This window comes from Puma concolor, chromosome B2, assembly GCF_028749965.1.
Source record: "Puma concolor isolate L17-30 chromosome B2, mPumCon1.1.hap2, whole genome shotgun sequence".
NCBI lineage: Eukaryota > Metazoa > Chordata > Mammalia > Carnivora > Felidae > Puma > Puma concolor.
The window spans coordinates 120,978,655-120,998,026 of NC_141671.1; the positions used below are offsets into that span (position 1 = coordinate 120,978,655).

At 40.0% G+C, this 19,372-nt stretch overlaps 1 long non-coding RNA gene across 1 annotated transcript; it reads right to left on the reverse strand.

Annotated features, from left to right (window-relative positions):
- Positions 1-902: 902 nt before the first annotated feature.
- On the reverse strand, positions 903-17,168 carry LOC147581207 (uncharacterized). The gene is made up of 3 exons (XR_015251542.1): positions 16,873-17,168; positions 12,568-12,641; positions 903-2,898 (listed from the first exon to the last, which is right to left on the reverse strand). It is a non-coding gene; the product is annotated as an uncharacterized LOC147581207 (long non-coding RNA).
- Positions 17,169-19,372: the final 2,204 nt, after the last annotated feature.

A 19,372-nucleotide genomic window follows, 5' to 3' on the forward strand; every position in this document is an offset into this window, starting at 1 on the left:
AAATGTGTTTTAGTCTTCTATAAATGAAAGAAACTCTGGAAAAGGATTTATCTTCATAAGAAGTCAAAAGGAAACAACAGAAAAGATGCACCTTTTATTCCACCCCAGTGTCATTGTTTTAATGTTTATTTTTTTTTTTCAACGTTTATTTATTTTTGGGACAGAGAGAGACAGAGCATGAATGGGGGAGGGGCAGAGAGAGAGGGAGACACAGAATCGGAAACAGGCTCCAGGCTCTGAGCCATCAGCCCAGAGCCCGACGCGGGGCTCGAACTCACGGACCGCAAGATCGTGACCTGGCTGAAGTCGGACGCTTAACCGACTGCGCCACCCAGGTGCCCCTAATGTTTATTTTTGAGAGAGAGTGTGTGAGTGAGGGGCAGAGAGACAAGGAGAGAGAGAGAGAGAGAGAGAGAGAGAGAGAGAAAATCCCAAGCAGGCTCCATGCTGTCACTGCTGAGCCTGACGTGGGGCTCAAATCCATGAACCCATGAGATCATGACCCAACCTGAAATCAAGAGTCAGACATTTAACAGACTCAGCCACCCAGGTGCCCCCACAATGTCAGCATTATAAATTTAACTTCATGCTTGCCCATAAATCCTCAACTCAGGGGGCAGGATTTTAATAAAAATAACACATTCACTTTTAAAACTCTTGTAGGATTTCTGGGTGCCTGGGTGGCTCAGTCAGTTAAGCATCTGACTTTGGCTCAGGTCATGATCTTGTGGTTCATGGGTTCAGGCTTCATGTCGGGATCTGTGCTCAGAACTCAGAGCCTGGACCCTGCATTGGATTCTGTATCTCCCTCTCTGCCCCTCCCATGCTCGCATTCTCTCTCTCTCTCAAAAAATAAACATTAAAAAAAACCCAAAAAATAAAGGTAATAAGTCTTTAAAAAAAAACTCTTGTAGGATTTCATTACATATCAAATTCAGATCTCATAATTAGTATACACTTCAGCCTTCACAGAATTGAGATACAAAGCAATATAATAAATATCCAGGAAATGAGGTTTTCTATCTCTTGATAATTTTGCCCTAGGGCATCCAGGTACTTTTTACTATCAAAATGTTTTATGCCAATGCCTAGATAACATTGTGCTGAATATAATACAAAGATGGTGAAACAAAGATCTCAGGACTGAAAGTTCATAAGTTAATAGAGACTGGAAATGATTTTAAATAAATGAGACCAAAATTTCCTCAGTTCAATGAATAGATCTCATTGCTCGGATTTTTATCATTTAAAAAAATCTCAGATAAAACCTATAATTTTGAATCTTCCATCATAACCCATTCTAGACCTTGACACAATTTCACTGTTTTGAAGAGTCGCTCACTTTTATGAAAGTCCGAACAGAAAGAGTGGTTAATCTTTGAGGCCTTTGTGCCCTTGCGTGTTTTTCAGATCCCACCCCTGTTTAACTCAATAGAACACTTTAACACATTCCACTAGATTAGATTCAATTAGATCAAGACTGACAACAGATTTCAAAGCTGTGTTTACTCTGTGTCAAGGAAATAGGCATTAGAGCTAAATCCGGGGAACAAGACAGATGGGATACATCCCCCTTGGTGCTTACTTAGCAACAGTCCATCTTGATTTCAAGATCTCGCCCAAGGCCTTTTGACACCAGTCTTCTCTGTACCCCTCAGCATGGTCATGTGATCTGTGGTCAGACCCTCCCAGACCTTGTAGGTGACAGAGCACGGGCCCTCAGGCGAGTCATTGTTGGTAATTGCAATCAGCTGTGTGCGTGATGCATTTTATTGCCCTATAATCTGTATACAATGTTGTTAGGTGGCCTTGCAACGTCCTAAGAAGTTGTACTCAGCCCCTGATGCTAGATCCAAATGCATGGCTTGCTAATGGTGGATGGTCTGCGACCATAAAAGGGAATAGTTTCAGGGTGGGGTGGAGAGTGGTGTGTGAAGATTGTTAGCTTCCATGTGGGGCTTCCAGGAACCTGGGAGTATCTTATCCTAAAGAGAACACATTCCACAAACCTCATAAGAAAATTAAAAAGTCCCAAGAAGCTGTATTAGCTGAGCATTTCCTAGCCTGTGATCTTCTGTTAAACTTGCTAAGGCTGTACCCTTTGAGTTTTTTCCCCAAAACTGTAACTTCGGTGAGATTTATGTCAAGAGTGCACTGTTCCACAAGGAATACAACTCAATCCTGTGGGATTTTTCCCTGGTGGTTGTAACTCCCATTTAACATTAAGCAGATATTTTTTTAAATTGATAGATTTCTTCTCATGTATTGTCTCCAAAATCATCTGTCACGGAGAACAGAAAAACTCTTTATAGCTGCTGTTTCTAGTACGGTGCCTGGCACATAGTAGTTGGTCAATTTAAAAAAATGTCCAGATGAATGAAACTCAATAAGATGATCCTACTAAAACATCCATTTAAGATAGCTCAGGAATCACAGGTTACAGAAATGTAGCTAGAGGACAATCACATTGACATTAATTATTCTTTGCCTCCCCACCTTTTTTAAGTGCTAGATGGTATTTTCAATGGGGTATTTTTAAAAAGCAGGGCATCTATAGATATCTTCCTAGTACACAAGGCAGAATTTTAAAAATATTATAAGTACAACACAAATATAAAAATAAAAATACAATAAATATACAATAAAAAATTCCTTTCAAGGGCCATTCACAGTTTTCATTCACCACATCCTGCATCAACTATCATGCCTGGTGAACTTTTCAGAGTTTTGACATCTCCAATGAAAAACCTCTCTACAAAAAGCATATGGTGTATCTCCAGCAACAAACTGCTGTCATAAACATTCACTGACAAAGGTAGAGAAGCACAGGAGCATCTGTTCATTCTCACTTCCATCAACTTCAGGTAACACTTCTGCTGTGAGGAAAAGCATATCAGCCTGGAAGAAAATAAGTAGGCGGTAGCAACCATGCTGGAGCTTCTAGAATAAATATTTCAGGCAACTTCACTTTACTAAAAAGGAGAGACATACCCTTTCTTACTATCTTTGAAATTCTGGGCAACAGAATTTAGCACTGGCTGAGATAGTCATGAACTAAGTATTAGTGATGTGAAATCATCTCTCTCCCTCATGGAAGGTTGACAGTAAACAAATTAAATATTTATATACCCTATGAATCAGTCACATTATTATGATAACAAAGACATCTGTGAAACTAGATCAAATATGATGACAATTATAAGAATAGCTACCCTTGGGGCACCTGGGCGGCTGTGGGTTGAGCGACCGACTTCAGCTTAGGTCATGATCTGACGGTTCATGGGTTCGAGACCCGCATTGAATGCATGGGTCTCTGTGCTAATGGCTCAGAGCCTGGAGCCTGTTTCGGAATCCGTGTCTTCCTCACTTTTTGCCCCTCCCCCACTTACACTCTGTCTCTCTCAAAAATAAATAAACATTAAAAAATTAGGGGCGCCTGGGTGGCTCAGTCGGTTAAGCGTCCGACTTCAGCTCAGGTCACGATCTCGCGGTCTGTGAGTTCGAGCCCTGCGTCAGTCTCTGGGCTGATGGCTCAGAGCCTGGAGCCTGCTTCTAATTCTGTGTCTCCCTCTCTCTCTGCCCCTCCCCCGTTCATGCTCTGTCTCTCTCTGTCTCAAAAATAAATAAACGTTAAAACAATTAAAAGAAAATTAAAAAAAAAATAGATACTCTTCACTGGGTACGTATTTAGTTCCAGACATTGTGCTAAATGATTCACATATATTTTCTCAATTATTTTCTCAACAATTCTGTAATGTGAAACTACTAACCTTTACCCTGGCTAGTAGGTTATCCCTGGCAGGGATCCGAGCCCAGGTCTTGCTAAAACTCATCTATTTAAACAGCATGTCACATTGCCTCCTTGAAAAGCACACTGAAAATGTTCAAATTCATCAAAGTCTACTCCATCAGCAGTTGAATCCCAAGCCAGTTCTTGAATTAATATTCAAGTGTATTAATAGCTTGAAATACCATCATTTAAAAAAAAGTGCTTATAAATGAAATAAAGGGGTGCTTGGGTGGCTCAGTTGGTTAAGCGTCCAACTCTTGATTTCAGCTTAGGTAATGCTGTCATGGTTTGTGGGATAGAGCCCTGCATTGGGCTCTGTGCTGACAGTGTGGACCCTGCTTGGGATTCTCTCTCTCTCTCTCTCTCTCTCTCTCTTCCCTTTCTCTCTCTGCCCCTCCCCTGCTCTTTCTCTCAAAATAAACAAAAACATTTAAAAAAATAAATAAAAAATGTTAACTCTCCACTGAAAAACTGGCAAAAGTCTGGAATAAAACATTCATAGGAAAGAACTGTAAAAAAACAAATTCACCAGCATGTTTTAGCTCAAAAATTAAATGCAAATGACATTTTTGTGTTTACCACGTGGGAAAGTTTTAAAAGGCGCAAACCCCCAGTGTTGCAAAGTTAATCGGCAGTGCTGGGGTTTGGGGTGGTCCTCCCTTTCTTGTTCCCCTGTAAGTCATTACTTTTATAATCTGGAAAAAAAAGACACTAGTAAAATTTGTTTAGACAAAAAAATACTCTTCAATCATAAAGTATTTGAAGTGTCTTCACCCTCATCTATTTATGTGGTGATGCACATCCAAACAGCAGAAAAGGTCCCAGTACCTAAGGATATCGCTTAGGTGTTGATTAAGCGGTGAGTGATCCTCCCTCATTTCATTGCTCGTCGCCGTGGTGATGTCAACACAGTTCAAAAGGCCCACTGGGACTTGAATTCCACCATACTACACAAAACCTTTGCCTTTGGTCATCTTCCTTTCCCTTCCAAGCTTCTGGTGTTCACACCTGCCCACCTTCCTTCTGGTCCCTCACGGAGAAAGTGGGATTCTTTTGTTTTTTCAGAGCTGAGTTCTCATTTCCTCCCAGGCTCTGTTTTCTTCGTTATTGACCTTTCTTTCTCATGCACACTTCTGTGATTCCCATCTCTCTGCTGCTGCCGTCTCTCTGCTTTGAGTAGGTACTTGTCCTTCCGTTTCCCAACGGTGTCCACCCTGTTTTGTCTGTCCCTCGAGCTCTCACTGTGAGAACGGACAAATAGGTGCCTGGTTTACATCTCCTCACTTTATTTCCTTGTTAACTTCTCCCGTTTTTTGAAACTCTGGTGAGTTGGTTAATGACTGCTCCCCTCGCCCCCCTTCCCGTAACCTCTCTTTTTTTAAAAAAGAACAATGATTTCCTAATTGACAGATTTCTTTTTTATTTTGGAAATGACAAAATGTGCTGCAAATTGTAAGGAGGGAAATAACCATCATCCCATGCAGCCTCTCACTGTTAACATCCCAGCTCCTTTATTAGCTTCTTGATTATTGCATTAATCTTTCTTGAATATATTTTCAATCACTGCTACTGTCTCAAACATCCCTCTATGCCCCTGATTCGAGTTTTCAGCATGTTTGTTCTCTTCTTTGCTATTTGTAAGTTATTATTTTTGTATTATTATTTCTTTGGGCCTGCCATCCCCTCTTTTGAAATCTCCTTTTATGGTTTTACCCTGTCTTCTTCGAGATTGTTTTTATTTATTGGATTCATGCATCTGTTTTCTTCTTCTTGTTTGACCTATGTTGTCTTCTAGGCGGAATTGATGGAATGACTTTTCCTTCCTTCCCTCTCACTCTGCCTCCTTCCTTCCTCTCTTCCTCTTCCCCATGCACCTTCCTCCTTTTCTAGCCCATAGTATATTTGCTGAGTTTAATGCCATTTCTTTTCATCTTACTCCTGTTTGACATTCCATTTTACTCTGAGATGGAATAGGTAACCATCTTCCAATTGTATCTGAGAGTCGTTTGTTTTTTTTTTCCTTTAAATTACAGTGTCAGGGAGGAATATTTTGCTTCCTGTCCACTGTTTTTAAAGCCCAAGGGTAGAGTAGTGGTGGGAGAAAAGACAGTTTGAGATTGTCTTAGACTTTCTATGATATTTGGGCTCCTTCCCTCTTCCGAGATTGTGCCTTGTACAAATGTTCACATCATCTGGAGTGTAAATAATTCCAGTGTTGGACACTCATGGACTTTGGTTCATTTCCTCAATTTAGTTCATGCCCAGGAGATTTCACAACTCTGTCAACGCTTTTTTCTCTTTCCCTGTTTTACTTGTAGTTTCCATTACATTTGCCAGTTCACCACTATAGTAGATTGTTTGTTCTTTTTTGTCCTGCATGCTTCTCTGCAGTGTGACTTTGTTCCTCCAACGCACAAAAGCCTTGTGACTGGCTCTGACCATTAGAATGTGGCAAAGTGACTTTTTTTCACTTATGAGGTTGTCCTTAAGGGTCCTTACACCCTATGCTTTGGGCTCTGAAAATTCTCCTACCACTGGGTAAGGAAGCCAGGGCTAACCCACTGAGTGGTGAGAGACTGTGTAGAAGAGAGGCTCAGCCTACAGCCGGCACCAAGGCCCTGTAGGAGAGGATAAGGCCATTTGTGCCCTCCAGGACTAATGGAGCTGCCTGAAGGCTGCAGTGAAAGGTGTGAGTGGCCCTAATGAGACCAGCAGAAGAACCACTCAGCTGAGCACAGCCAGAACCATGAGAAATATTGAATCATTCTTTTAAGCTACTATGTCTTGGAATGTTTTTAGGCAACAATACATAATTGCAACCTGAGTAATACTAAGTGCTACTTGAAAGATGTGGCATTGGCTTTGGCATCAGGCAGTGGGCAGAGGCTGGAAAATGGGAGAGTGACATACTGTTGAAGGCAGAGGAAACGAGGACTACCTTTACGATATGCTGTATAATGTTTGGATCCTTCCAAAATCTATCTCCAGTTGTTTCTGAAGGCAGCAAGGCTGAGTTAAAAGTTGAGATCCAAGTCATTCGTGTGTGTGTGTGTATGTACTGATTCATATTTTAAAGGCCAGGTTGATGCATACCATGTTTGTGGCAGAACTATTCACAATAGCCAAGAGGCGGAAGCAGCTTAAATGTACATTGACAGTTGGATGGATAAGCAAAATATCGTATACGCATACAGGTAAATATTATTCAGCCTTAAAAAGGAAGGAAAATCTATCACGGGCAACAATACAGATGAACCTTGAGGACATGGGGCCGAGTGAAATAAGCCAGACAAAAAGCCAATCTTGTACAGTTCCACTAATATGTGGTATCTAAAGGAGTCAAATGCGTAGAAGAAGAAAGAATGGTAGTTACCAGAGGATGGAGAGGGGAAGGCTATGAGAGCAGTCTAGGTAGAGAGCTTCAACTTGGCAAGATGGAACATTCACAGCAAAATGAATATATTTACCACTATAGAACTGTGCACCTAAAAATGGCCAAGATGGCAAGTGTTATGCTATATGTTTTTTATTTTTACCAGAATTTAAAGAAAAATTGAGAAGGGAGAGGACATGGGGACAGATTAGGTGGTAAGTCTTGATTACACATGGGGAATTTGCAGGTTTATGAATATGCTTCACAGCAATAATAAATATAACGGTAGTAAAAATAACAAAAACAGTCATCACTTTAGAAACATCTTTAGCTCTATAAATGTAGGCATTGGATAAAATCAAACATACGATAGCCACAAATACAGGTTTCCCCCACTCTCCGAAAGTAGAGCAGTCCTGGGAACCTTTTTCTAAGTACAAATGGCATAAAGTAAAGAAGCAATTACCATTAACTTCTGGGGGAATTTTTTTGAGCATTCCCAGACTGATACCTTAGGACACATCTTGCTAACAGAGGCACAAACTAAACTGAGAGAAAGCACAGATGCTCACAGACACAGTTCAAAGCTATGGCATCTTGGTGCTGAAATGCTGAGTGTAGTTCTGGGGCCAGGGGCTTGACGGGGTCACTCTTTAGACTGGTGCATGCTGCCTGGGTCAAGGCTGCAAACACTGCAAAGCAAGTGCTGAACGCTATTTTTGCTCTTCGACATTTTTGTAAAAACAAAAACCCTCTTCGCATTTCTTTTGGTTCGTGAAAACAGGTACTAATGTAGGTTGGTTGGTTTGTTGTAAAAGCAAGGAGGCGTAACGTGCACATCGGAAAAACGGGTAACTGTTGAGTAGTTTGGATGCCAACTCTAAACTGAGGAGTAGTTCTCCCCCTGCTGGTCATCTTGGAATTGTTCGGTTTTAGGAAAAACCGGGACTGGTGGAGTGAGAACATACCCTGTAAGATTCTGCTGTCATTAAAATGTGGACAACACACACACACACACACACACACACACACACACACACACAAATAAGTAAAAAAAAATAAAATGTGGACAACAGATGAACATGGGGAAGGGAAGGAAAAATAAGATTAAAACAGAGAGAGAGGCAAGTCATAAGAAACTCTTAAATACAGAGAACAAACTGAGGGTTGCTGGAGAGGAGGTGGGTGGAGGGATGGGCTAAATGGGTGTTGGATATTAAGGAGGGCACTTGAGATGAGCACTGGGCGTCATACGTAAGAGATGAATCGCTGGGTTCTACTCCTGAAACCAAGACTACACTGTATGTTAACTAACCTGAATATAAATACATAAATTGAAAAATATGTAGACATTTTCATTCACCAAAATATTTCCTGTAAACTCTCATACCCATTATCTGCAAGTATTCACTCATTCATTCTTCCATTTATTAAAATTAACATCCAGTTTATTTGGATATAGCCCATTGACTGACCCATATATGATCTTAACAGCGTCAGGAACTGTACTAAACACTGAGGTTTCAAAAGGTGACATTGGTGTGGACCTGGGTGTGACATTTAATGGAATAATATACACATGTGAATCATTAAATCAAATGCAGTATAGAGTTATGAGTTGATAATCACTCATGTACTAGAGTATAATAATTGGGGCATAAATAAGGCAGTAAAGCAATTCAGCAGAACTATAATTAGTTAATTGGATTCTTGCCCTTGGAATTCATTAATAAGAGGTAATCTGGTCATATACAGGTACACAGATATATTAATTGTCAATAAGCATTTTTTTTCTAGTTGGATTTTTTAAAGTAGCTTTTTATTTTGAAATAATTATAATTGACCCTTGAACAATGTGGGGATTAGGGGTACCGACTCCAGTGTTGTAAAAAATCCTCATATAACTTTTGACTCCCCCAAAACTTACCTACAAAAAGGCTACTATTGCCCAGAAGCCTTACCAATAGCATGAACAGTTAATACATATCTTATATATTACACATATTATATACATTGTATTCTTACAATAAAGTAAGCGAGAGAAGAGAGGATGTTACTAATAAAATCATAAGGAAGAGAAAATACACTTACAGTATAGTATAGTTTTATACTGCAAAACTTTACTTTTATAGCATAGTTAAAAAAATTTTTTTTAACATTTATTTATTGTTGAGGGACAGAGACAGACAGAGCATGGGCAAGAGAGGGGCAGAGAGAGAGGGAGACACAGAATCCAAAGCAGGCTCCTGGCTCTGAGCTGTCAGCACAGAGCCCGGTGCGGGACTTGAACCCACGAACCGTGAAATCATGACCTGAGCCGAAGTTGGACGCTCAACCGACTGAGTCACCCAGGCACCCCAAGGCAGGCTAGCATAGTTTTATCCATACTATAAGGTTATGTCATCTGTTTACGAGATAAATCGTCAGTACGTCAGTAAAACATAAATACAGTTTTATATGATACAAAACATGGTAGATGCTACACATATTACTAACACTAGAAATAAAAAATGAAAATTCATATTTATTTATAGGTATAATGATTCATGCATTGATAAGAATCAGCAATATGCTTACTTTATAGCAGTCTAGTACAATCAACATGATTGCTTCACGTAGCTTAGCTTATACATGAATGGTCCTTATAAAATTTTATAGCATACAATATTACAGTCATGTTTATAACACAGCATTAGAAACATTGTTACAGTCTTTATAAAAATCACTTACGTGTGATGATAGAATGATACCCTGTTCCTCCAGTTATGAGAGAAGCATACAATATGGTACTATAATTCTCTAGAAGCAAAGCTATAAACAGTAACAAAACTAACATCTTATTAATTTTATGTTAAAAGTTACTCACCTTACACCTGTTTAACGATAGGCTGTCCACTTCCATATAAGTCTTGCAGACAGTATTCTACACAATGAATACTTAGGCAATAAGACTGATGACACAAAAATATCTCATACAGTTCTTGCCATAGATATTTTCACATGACATTCACACACACACGACAGATAAGTTGATGAACTCTATAGTGTGATGATTATGTACTATTGTTAAGTGGAAGTGGATCATCGTAAAGGAGGAAGGGGGGGTGGTCTTGCTTTCTCAGGGGCGGCAGAGGCAGAAGAGAAGGAGGAGGTGGGAGGGGAGCAGGAGAGACAAACAGTTGGTGTAACTTTACACAACTATATCGTAATTTCTGTCAGACATTTTTGGTACACTCCTTGGGATTTTTTATGTAGGCAATCATACCGTCTGCAAATGAAGACAGTTTATTTCTCCCTCTCCAACCTATCATCATTTCATTTCCTTTTCTGCTTGTTTTATTTCACTGACTGGAACTTACAGTATCATGTTAAAAAGCAGTGGTGAGTGGAATTTTTACCTTGTTCCCAATTCTACCAGGGAAACATTGTCTTTCACCCTGAACAGTGATGTTAGCTGTAGTTTTGTGTGTGTGTGTGTGTGTGTGTGTGTGTGTGTGTGTGTGGCAAATGTTGGTAGTTTCTCTTGATAGACATGTAAATGTTTAATTTATCCATTATTCTAAAGTGCAAGAAATGCCATTTTATTTAATTTTTCTCAAATCTGAACATCAGTTGCTACATTTATGATGAGTATTCATTGTTTTGTATAAAAACAGGAAGTTTTAAAATAAAAAGTTAGAAAAAAAGAATAAATAATACAAAAAACTTGCACTCCTAGTAAAATTAGTATTTTAGTAATCGTATGGATATATTCTTAAAAAATTTTAAATTTCACCTTGCAGTAATTATGTGAAAAGCAGTGATCGCATTCATAGTTAGCTAACCAATTAATTTGAAATATCTTTTGTGTCATCTTTTGGGTGCTTGATTTTCTTTTCATGATGAAGTTCTTATCCTTATGCATTATAGAAAATAAAGTAAGTCAGCAACTTACTGGCCTTAGTTGGCCTTGCAATTATGTTTATGTAGAATTGATAAGGGTTTTTTTTGACATAATGACTTTGACAAAAAAAGACTCATCTTATTGATAGAATAAAGTGGATAATATGAACTTTTAAAAATACTATTAGATCTCAGAGATATATCACCACAGGTATCTTCAGTTTAGGAAATACTAGGGGCATATGGACTAAATATACAGACGACATAGGAACTCCCTGGGAACCATGGCCTGTTTGAGTATTCATCGAGAGCACTGAACACGAAGAGGAACTATTTACAGGAGCATCATATGTGAGAAGCTCCTTTCCTTGTATCTTGAAAGGTCCCTGAAGTCTGGGCAAATCAGCAAAAATCTTCACCAGGCATGTAGAAGCTCTGAGAACAGCCAGCAATGGCTGAAGATGCCACTGGTTATGTTTCTCTGAACTGCATGGACCATCTTTCTTCAACTGGCTTTTACTTTAACAATAACAATGACACCAGGGCCATACAAATAGCCCAGAAGTTGTAGCTTATGCAGATACTTGAGATAATTTGACCTTGAGTGCTGCACCTCTTCACCCAGCAGGTGGCAGTAAGTGATTACGGAAAAGGCATCAGTGTAAAGGACCTAGGAACCAGGGCTATTTGGAAAGGTCATTCCAAGAGCATATTGGACATGATGCTAATATAAAGTTAATGTTGAATTTGGATATAACCTGCCATACTGTTTCATTTGAACCCTCTAAACTGGTGAAGTGATACTTGCTGTTTAAGCATAAAGCAGATTAACAACAGAGCTGCTTTCTTTGAATAGGGGCACGAAACCCAGAGCTTAACTTCTCAGTGCCACGTTCCCCAAATATAGCAGACCTCTGAGACTTTGAAGACCTTGCTTTGGCTCAGCTTCTCACAGGAACAAGAGACTTGTAATTCTTACTGGTCACCTTCATCAAGGTGTCTGCCAATCATTTCAAATTCAACTTGTTCCAGCTAGGCCATAGTTTGCTGGATCCAGCCTCTAGGGGCTCAAGAGAGCCAACTGATAATTTGTCAGAGATTTTGCAAGCTGGTGGACTTTGAGATTGGCTATCATGGAAGCATTTACAGTAGAAAGTTTCTATTGTTGCAAACCAGGACCTTCCACCTCTTCCAGCTGGTTGTTAAATATTCACCAGTATTCCACTGATGCAAGCACAGTTACTTTGTCCCTTAGCAATATCTCTTCTTCTGCTCACGTGTCCTATCAATTTCCAAACCTCTGATTATCTCACTCTGCAAAGCCCAGTTCAAATTCACCTAATATTTGTGACCAACCAATGTTTTCCAAGAATATTCAATGGAGAAAAGACAGTCTCTTCAATAAATAGTGCTGGGAAAATTGGATATTCACATATAAAAAAAAAAATGAAACGACCCCTATTTTATACCACTCACAAAAATAAATTTAAAAGGAATCAAAAACTTACATGTAAAAACTTACATTAAATTCCAAGAAGAAAATATAGGAAAAAAGCTTCTTGACAGGTCTTGGCAATGATTTTTTGGATAAGACACCTAGAGCATAAAGCAACAAAAGCAAAAATAAACAAGCGAACTATGTCAAACTAAAAAGCTTCTGCACAGCAAAAGAAACAATCAGTAAAATAAAATGACAACCTACATAATAGGAAAGACTATTTGCAAACCATATATCTGATAGGATTAATAGCCAAAATATATAAGGAACTCACAAAACTTAACAGCAATAATAATAATAATCCGATTTTAAAATGGGCAAAGGATCTGAGTAGACATTTTTCCCAAAGAAGACATTCGACAGATACATGAAAAGGTGCCCAACATCACTAAGCATCAGGGAAATGCAAATCAAAGCCACAGAAAACACAAAACCTTACACTGTTAGAATGGCTATCATCAAAAAGACAAGCGTTGGAAAGTGTAAGGAAGAGGAAGTGTAAGACAGTACAGCCATCATGGAAAACAGTATGGAGTTTCCTCAAAGAATTAAAAATAGACTATCATATGATCCTTTGGGTATATATTCAAAGGAAATGAAATCACTGTCTCAAAGAGATATCTGCATCCCCATGTTTACTGCAGTATGATTTACAATAGCCAAGACATAGAAACAACCTAAGTGTTCATTGATGGGTAAATGGATAAAGAAAAAAATACACACACACACACACACACACACACACACACACAGAGTAAAACCTTGGCTTTTGAGCATAATTCATTCTGGAAACATGCTTGTAATCCAAAGTACTTGTATATCAAAGCAAATTTCAAGAACTATTGGCTCAGTTGTGATCATGTGACATTCAGCATCATGTACTACTTGTATCATAAGACATCATTGGTTTATCAAGTTAAAATTTATCAGAAATGTTTGCTCATCTTGCAAAACACTCTCAGAACAAGTTACTTGTAATCCAGGGTTTTACTGTATATGCAATGGAATATTATTCAACCATAAAAAAGAAACAAAACTTGCCATTTGCAACAACATGGTTGGACAGTATTATGCTGAGTGAGGTAAATCATACAGAGAAAGACAAGTACTGCATAATCTCACTTGTATGTGAAATCTAAAAACAAACAACAACAACAACAACAAAAAAAACCCTTAACGGGGCGCCTGGGTGGCGCAGTCGGTTAAGCGTCCGACTTCAGCCAGGTCACGATCTCGTGGTCCGGGAGTTCGAGCCCCGCGTCAGGCACTGGGCTGATGGCTCAGAGCCTGGAGCCTGTTTCCGATTCTGTGTCTCCCTCTCTCTCTGCCCCTCCCCCGTTCATGCTCTGTCTCTCTCTGTCCGAAAAATAAATAAACGTTGAAAAAAAAACCCTTAGCTTCTAGAAACAGAGAACAGATTGGTGGGGGTAGGGAAAATGAGTGAAGGTGGTCAAAATGTAAAAGCGAAAGCCAAATTCACCTCCTCTCGCGGTGACACGGAACCTCTGGCTTCCTGAGGCACTTTGTTCATTACGGGTTAAAATAGCCTCGTATAATGTGTGTTTCTCAAGAGTCTAGTGACTAGGCAGTAGACTGTGAGTTCCTAGAGGGGACTTTGAGGACTGTGCCTGAGACACTGGTGGTAACCTCAGTGGCCATGGTAGAACTTGGCACATAGCAGATACTAAGATGGTTGTGGTTTTGGTCATCACCACAAAATAACTTTGTACTCCTTTGACATTCACCTCTGACCCCAACCAACTTACTAACATTATTTTTTATTCCTCATCTTTATTCGTCCTGTTTAATTTGTTACATTTTACTCACACCGAGGCCCTTGGAGTGCCCATAGCCAACCTCCCATCTTCTCCATCGTTGAGTCTGCTTTTCCGTGCCTCGGTGGAGTGTCCTTCCCCATTTCCTTCAGGCTCTTGCTCAAATGCCACTTTTTTCCATGGAGCTTTTCCCTCCTTACCCTTTTGATTCTACCACTCTAAGTTATCTGATCTCTCAACAGCAAGAGTCTTGAAATCGGTCCACTAACTCCTAAAATTCTGTTAAAATGGGAAACTGAACTAATCCGCTGTGGTTGGTTAGACCGCAAGGAGGAATGCTGGAGGTCATGAGGAATATTCTGAGACTTGCCAAAGTCACTCCCTTGTCCAGACCAAACAGTGCGAATGATGGATAGAGATTTCGGATGTGGGGCACGATGAACGGGAGGAGGGCCGAGTTCTGTCTATTTAAAGTGGCTGCCTGTTTGGCAACCTTCCCTGGAGGCGCAAGGGCTGTTTGTGCTCTCATCCATATCAAAGGTGCCCTTAACACCCCACCGTCCAGGTCTGTTAGCCTTCCTCATAAAACCATGTTTGGAGAGATATCTCTGGGGAGGGAATTTGGGTTTGAAATGGGAAGAAAGCAAGCCTGAAACTTAATTAGGAAACAAGAGATAGATCAAGGGGGAAAAGTCAACAATTCTGAAGTGGAAAATATCTTGAGGAGTAAAAATAGTGGCTTTTACGTGGCATCTGAGGCAGTTCTGCTGCTAACCCTTTCATTAGCTGACTTCCTGTGCCCCACTGGGACTGTTCTCTGAGGGCTGATTGCTGCTTTTGATGCTTCTAACCAGCTGGTGTCACCCCTCAGGTCCTGGATTCTACGATTCCAGAAAGATAGGTCTTTGAGCAAAGAGTTAAAGAAGCTTTGTTTTGGGAAAGCTGATCTATCAATCACTTACCAAAACTTTGGTGAACACCTGCTATGTGCCAAGAATAGTGACAGGTGCTGGGGGAGGGGAAGGATGCAAAAATAATTTTTTTTTTTTTTGGATGCTCTGGATAGAGTGAATGGTTCTCGTTTGTCTGGGAAGACGACGTAAAGAATGAAGGGATTGCCTATGTTAAAAATGATTCAGTCTTCTGACTTGTAACTCTGCCCACTCCTCTTCTCCAATTCAATTTTGCACCCTTTTATTAAAATTGATGTGCTAAGTACTTTAATAGGCCCAAGGGATACACACTTGAATGAAATATTGTCCATTTTTCTCCAGGAAGCTCATTGCCTAGTGCTGGAGACAGATTCATAAACTCCTAACCTTAGTCCCTAAAATATTATAATAAACAGGTGTACAAAATGTAGTGGGAACACACAGGAGGGAGTAAGTTGAGGAAGGACTTAATATTTCACTGCTACTCCTTTCTCTTTGAGTCACAGACGTTTTCATCACTGTTTGACGGGTCCTGGCATCCCTCATCAGAGAGATAAAATAAACAAAAACTTCCAATTGTAAGAGAATGCTATGTATGACAATTAGGCTTTTCCACTGAGCCTGGACTTGGCCTCAGAATCCTCTCAACACAGAGTTCAGGGGAGCAACGCGCTGCTGTTACCATTTGCAGAGTAGAGACCTATTTCTCGCCGCCGCTCTGTCCCAAAATGATGTCCTGCTCCTCTTTTCTATGAATTCTTAGGGGTCTAAAATTCCTACTTTTGTACCCTAACATTCCCTCATGAGAGATTACTTGCATACATGTTTTATAGTTTTGAATTGTGAGTTCATCTGTATCTATGGAAATTCTCCACAGCCTGGTTTGGGAATATGCATCTCCAAGAAGGTTTCCACTTTGCTTTAGTTGGGCACGCTGGAAATATTAGCATTTTAGAACTAACTTTATATTAATGTCCTAACTTGGGGGTTCCCAGACCACATAAATAGTGTTATTTCAAACCTCAAACTGCTCGTGGGAAGGCCCACAGCTACAAATGCCAGGAGAGATTATTTCCTATTCGGCAAACCAACTTTTTTCTCCTGTGCTAGTTTTTTGTTTGTTTCTTTGTTGTTTGTTGTTTGTTTTTTTGTTTTCCTCCAAGTCACCCTTCTAAGTGTCCTGGCTTTGTGGGGGGGGGGGGGGGGTGGGGTGGGAAGAGCATAAGGTAGTGGTCTTATTTTCATCTCTACCTCCTGGGATCAGGGATTCATAGTCTGTGCTCATGTAGTCGCTAAGACCCCAGACTTCTGGAAACCCTCCCCTTCCAAGGTAGCCTCTGTGTTATTTTGCACTCATAGCTTTAGTTTTTAAATTCTGATTATTTGAAGTCCCTATAGGATTCCCTTTTTTCTAGAGAGTTCAACAACGCGTTTTAAAGAATGTTGCTTATATTTTATCCAGCATTTCTAGCTTTGCAGTGGGAGAATGTTCATGTTATCCTCCACTGTCCAAAGCCAGAGATCTTTCCAGCAAATCCTTAATACCAAGTATCATTCAAGCACTCCTGAGCATCCTTCGGCACACAGGACAACAGGGGGTACCTGTGACCGCTGCTCCTTACCTGATTATCGGCATCTCTCCAGGTCTAGATATGGAACACGGAATCCTGCTGATTCTCCCCATAGCAGAAACAAACAATATACTTCAGGCATGAGCCAAGTCACCAATGTTTAGTGACAAAGATAGTCACTTTTCTTTATTTTTCTGTGTAATCACTTGAAATCCAAACGCCTTTATTGAAAGAGTCCAGTGTCTCTCTTTTGAGGCCTCACTCTCTCCAACAAATCACTCAAGAACTCCCAGGGATTATTTAGTACAAAGGGAGGCAGTCCTCTTCCAAGCGCCGGACAGAGCAAACTGTTCTGTCCCTCAGCACAGCTATTGTCAGTCATGGTCACATGGTGTCACTGTTGAACATGGGTCCTGCTGGGCCCAGAGCCAGTTCTTGACTGCTACAATTTCTTCCTTGCTGGTACCCTCATTTGGACAGAGAGGTTACAGCTCTTTTAGTTCACTCCCAGATTTTCAGCAACTGTTTTCTAAAGCTGTGACAGAATAGGGCCTTTGAGCCTCAGCCAAGCACTGTGCCAAACCGGCTCCTTCTCACCCAGATTCGCCCTCCCTTCTGCTTTGCAGTAGTGTTTAGACTGCATTTATTTTTCCAAGGATATTAAGCTGTCCATTCTTTTCATTTTCAATACTAATATAAATAGTAAGTGTCACTGATGTAGGGCCTTACCATGTCAGAATTCATTGACACTCAAAACCCACTCTCTGCAGGCAGCCCAGAAGTCCAGAGAGGGCAAGTGACTTTCCTAAGAGAATTCTACAAATAAATAGAAAAACTGGAACTCCCCTTGTCCTTGTACTGTGTCTTTCAGGCTAACTCTTGCCACCCAGGTGAAAACCAAATATCTCCTGTAAATCTACACACATCGTTGCCTATGAGGCTGCTATGAGGCTGCTCTACAGTGTCTGGATTCTAGTAGATTCTCAACGTGTGGTCCCTAGACAGGAGTATTTAGCATCACCAGGGAACATGTTAGAAATGCCATTCTCAGATCCCACCCCAGACCTCCTGAGTCAAAACCTCTGAAGGTGGGGACCAACAATCTTTGTTTTAACAAGGCCTGCAGGGATTCTGATGATCACCAAAGTAGGAGAAACCTTTATTAGAACACTTCACTGGCTGGGGCACCTGGGTGGCTCCGTGGGTTAAACATTCAGCTTCAGCTCAGGTCATGATCTCACTGTTTGTGAGTTTGAGCCTCGCATCAGGCTTTCTGAGCCTGCTTCAGATTCTCTATTCCCTTTACCTCTCTGCCCCTACCCTGATCAGCACTCTCAAAAGTAAATAAGCATAAAAAAAAAAAAAAGAACTCTTTAAGAGTTTTATCTGTTAGGTATTCTAAATACAACACTTGCCTAGGGGCAAAAGGTTTTGCAGGCTTACAAAGGGTTTATAATTTGAAAAACAAGTTTTGGGGCGCCTGAGGGGCTCAGTAGGTTAAGCATCAGACTTTAGCTCAGATCATGATCTCAAGGTTTGTGAGTTCCAGCCCCACCCTGGGCTCTGTGATGACAGCTCAGAACCTGGAGCCTGCTTCACATTGTGTCTCCCTCTCTCTCTACCCCTTCCCTGCTCATGCTCTGTCTCTCTCTCTCTCTCTCAAAAATAAATAAACATTAAAAAAAAAAAAGGAAAAACAAGTTTTATTTCCAGTCAGAAAAATAAAATACCAAGTTGTAAATCAGACTTAATAAATAGTTCATTAATTGTCTATAACACAAAACAGTATATCCACTAGTCAATTAATTTCCGTTCTTAAGATTATCAATATAATATTTTTAATTAGGAATGTGTATGCATTTGACTATGTTTGATATGTATAACAGAGCCTCCAAAATACGCATATACTTCCATCTTGTTTTGTCGTTTAATTCTTGAATATGGAGACTGAAATCCTCATATGGCATCTCTGCAGATTAAGGTTTAATAAATGGGAATGATAATTGTCAATTTCCAGACATGTATTTAGATGACAACAAGTATCAGTATAATTAAAGAAAAGAGCAAATGACTACATTTCAGTGCACTTCCACTAAAATATATTTTAAAATTAAGTTATTATAAGTAAGTAAAGTGAGAAAAAAACTCAAACTGTATATAGTCCTAATATTCTATACTGGCAGAGTGTTGTGCTTTCCTTCAATTTTCTTCCTTTGTTAATGTTTTTATTTATTTTTCAGAGAAAGAGAGAGAGAGCATGAATGGGGGAAGGGCAGAGAGAGAGGGAGACAGAGGATCTGAAGTGGGCTCGGTGCTGACAGCAGAGAGCCTGATATGGGGCTCAAACCCACAAACCCTGAGATCCTGACACGAGCTGAAGTCGGATGCTTGACTGCAGGTGCCGTGATTTTAATTTTCTTCTTATCTCTACCCTTTTCCCTGTGTATTCTCTAACCAGATTAGATGTTTAAGTAACATGAGGTGGAGAAAGAAGAATATTTACCAATTGCTTATTATATATCAGATACTATATGCCTAGCACATAATAAAT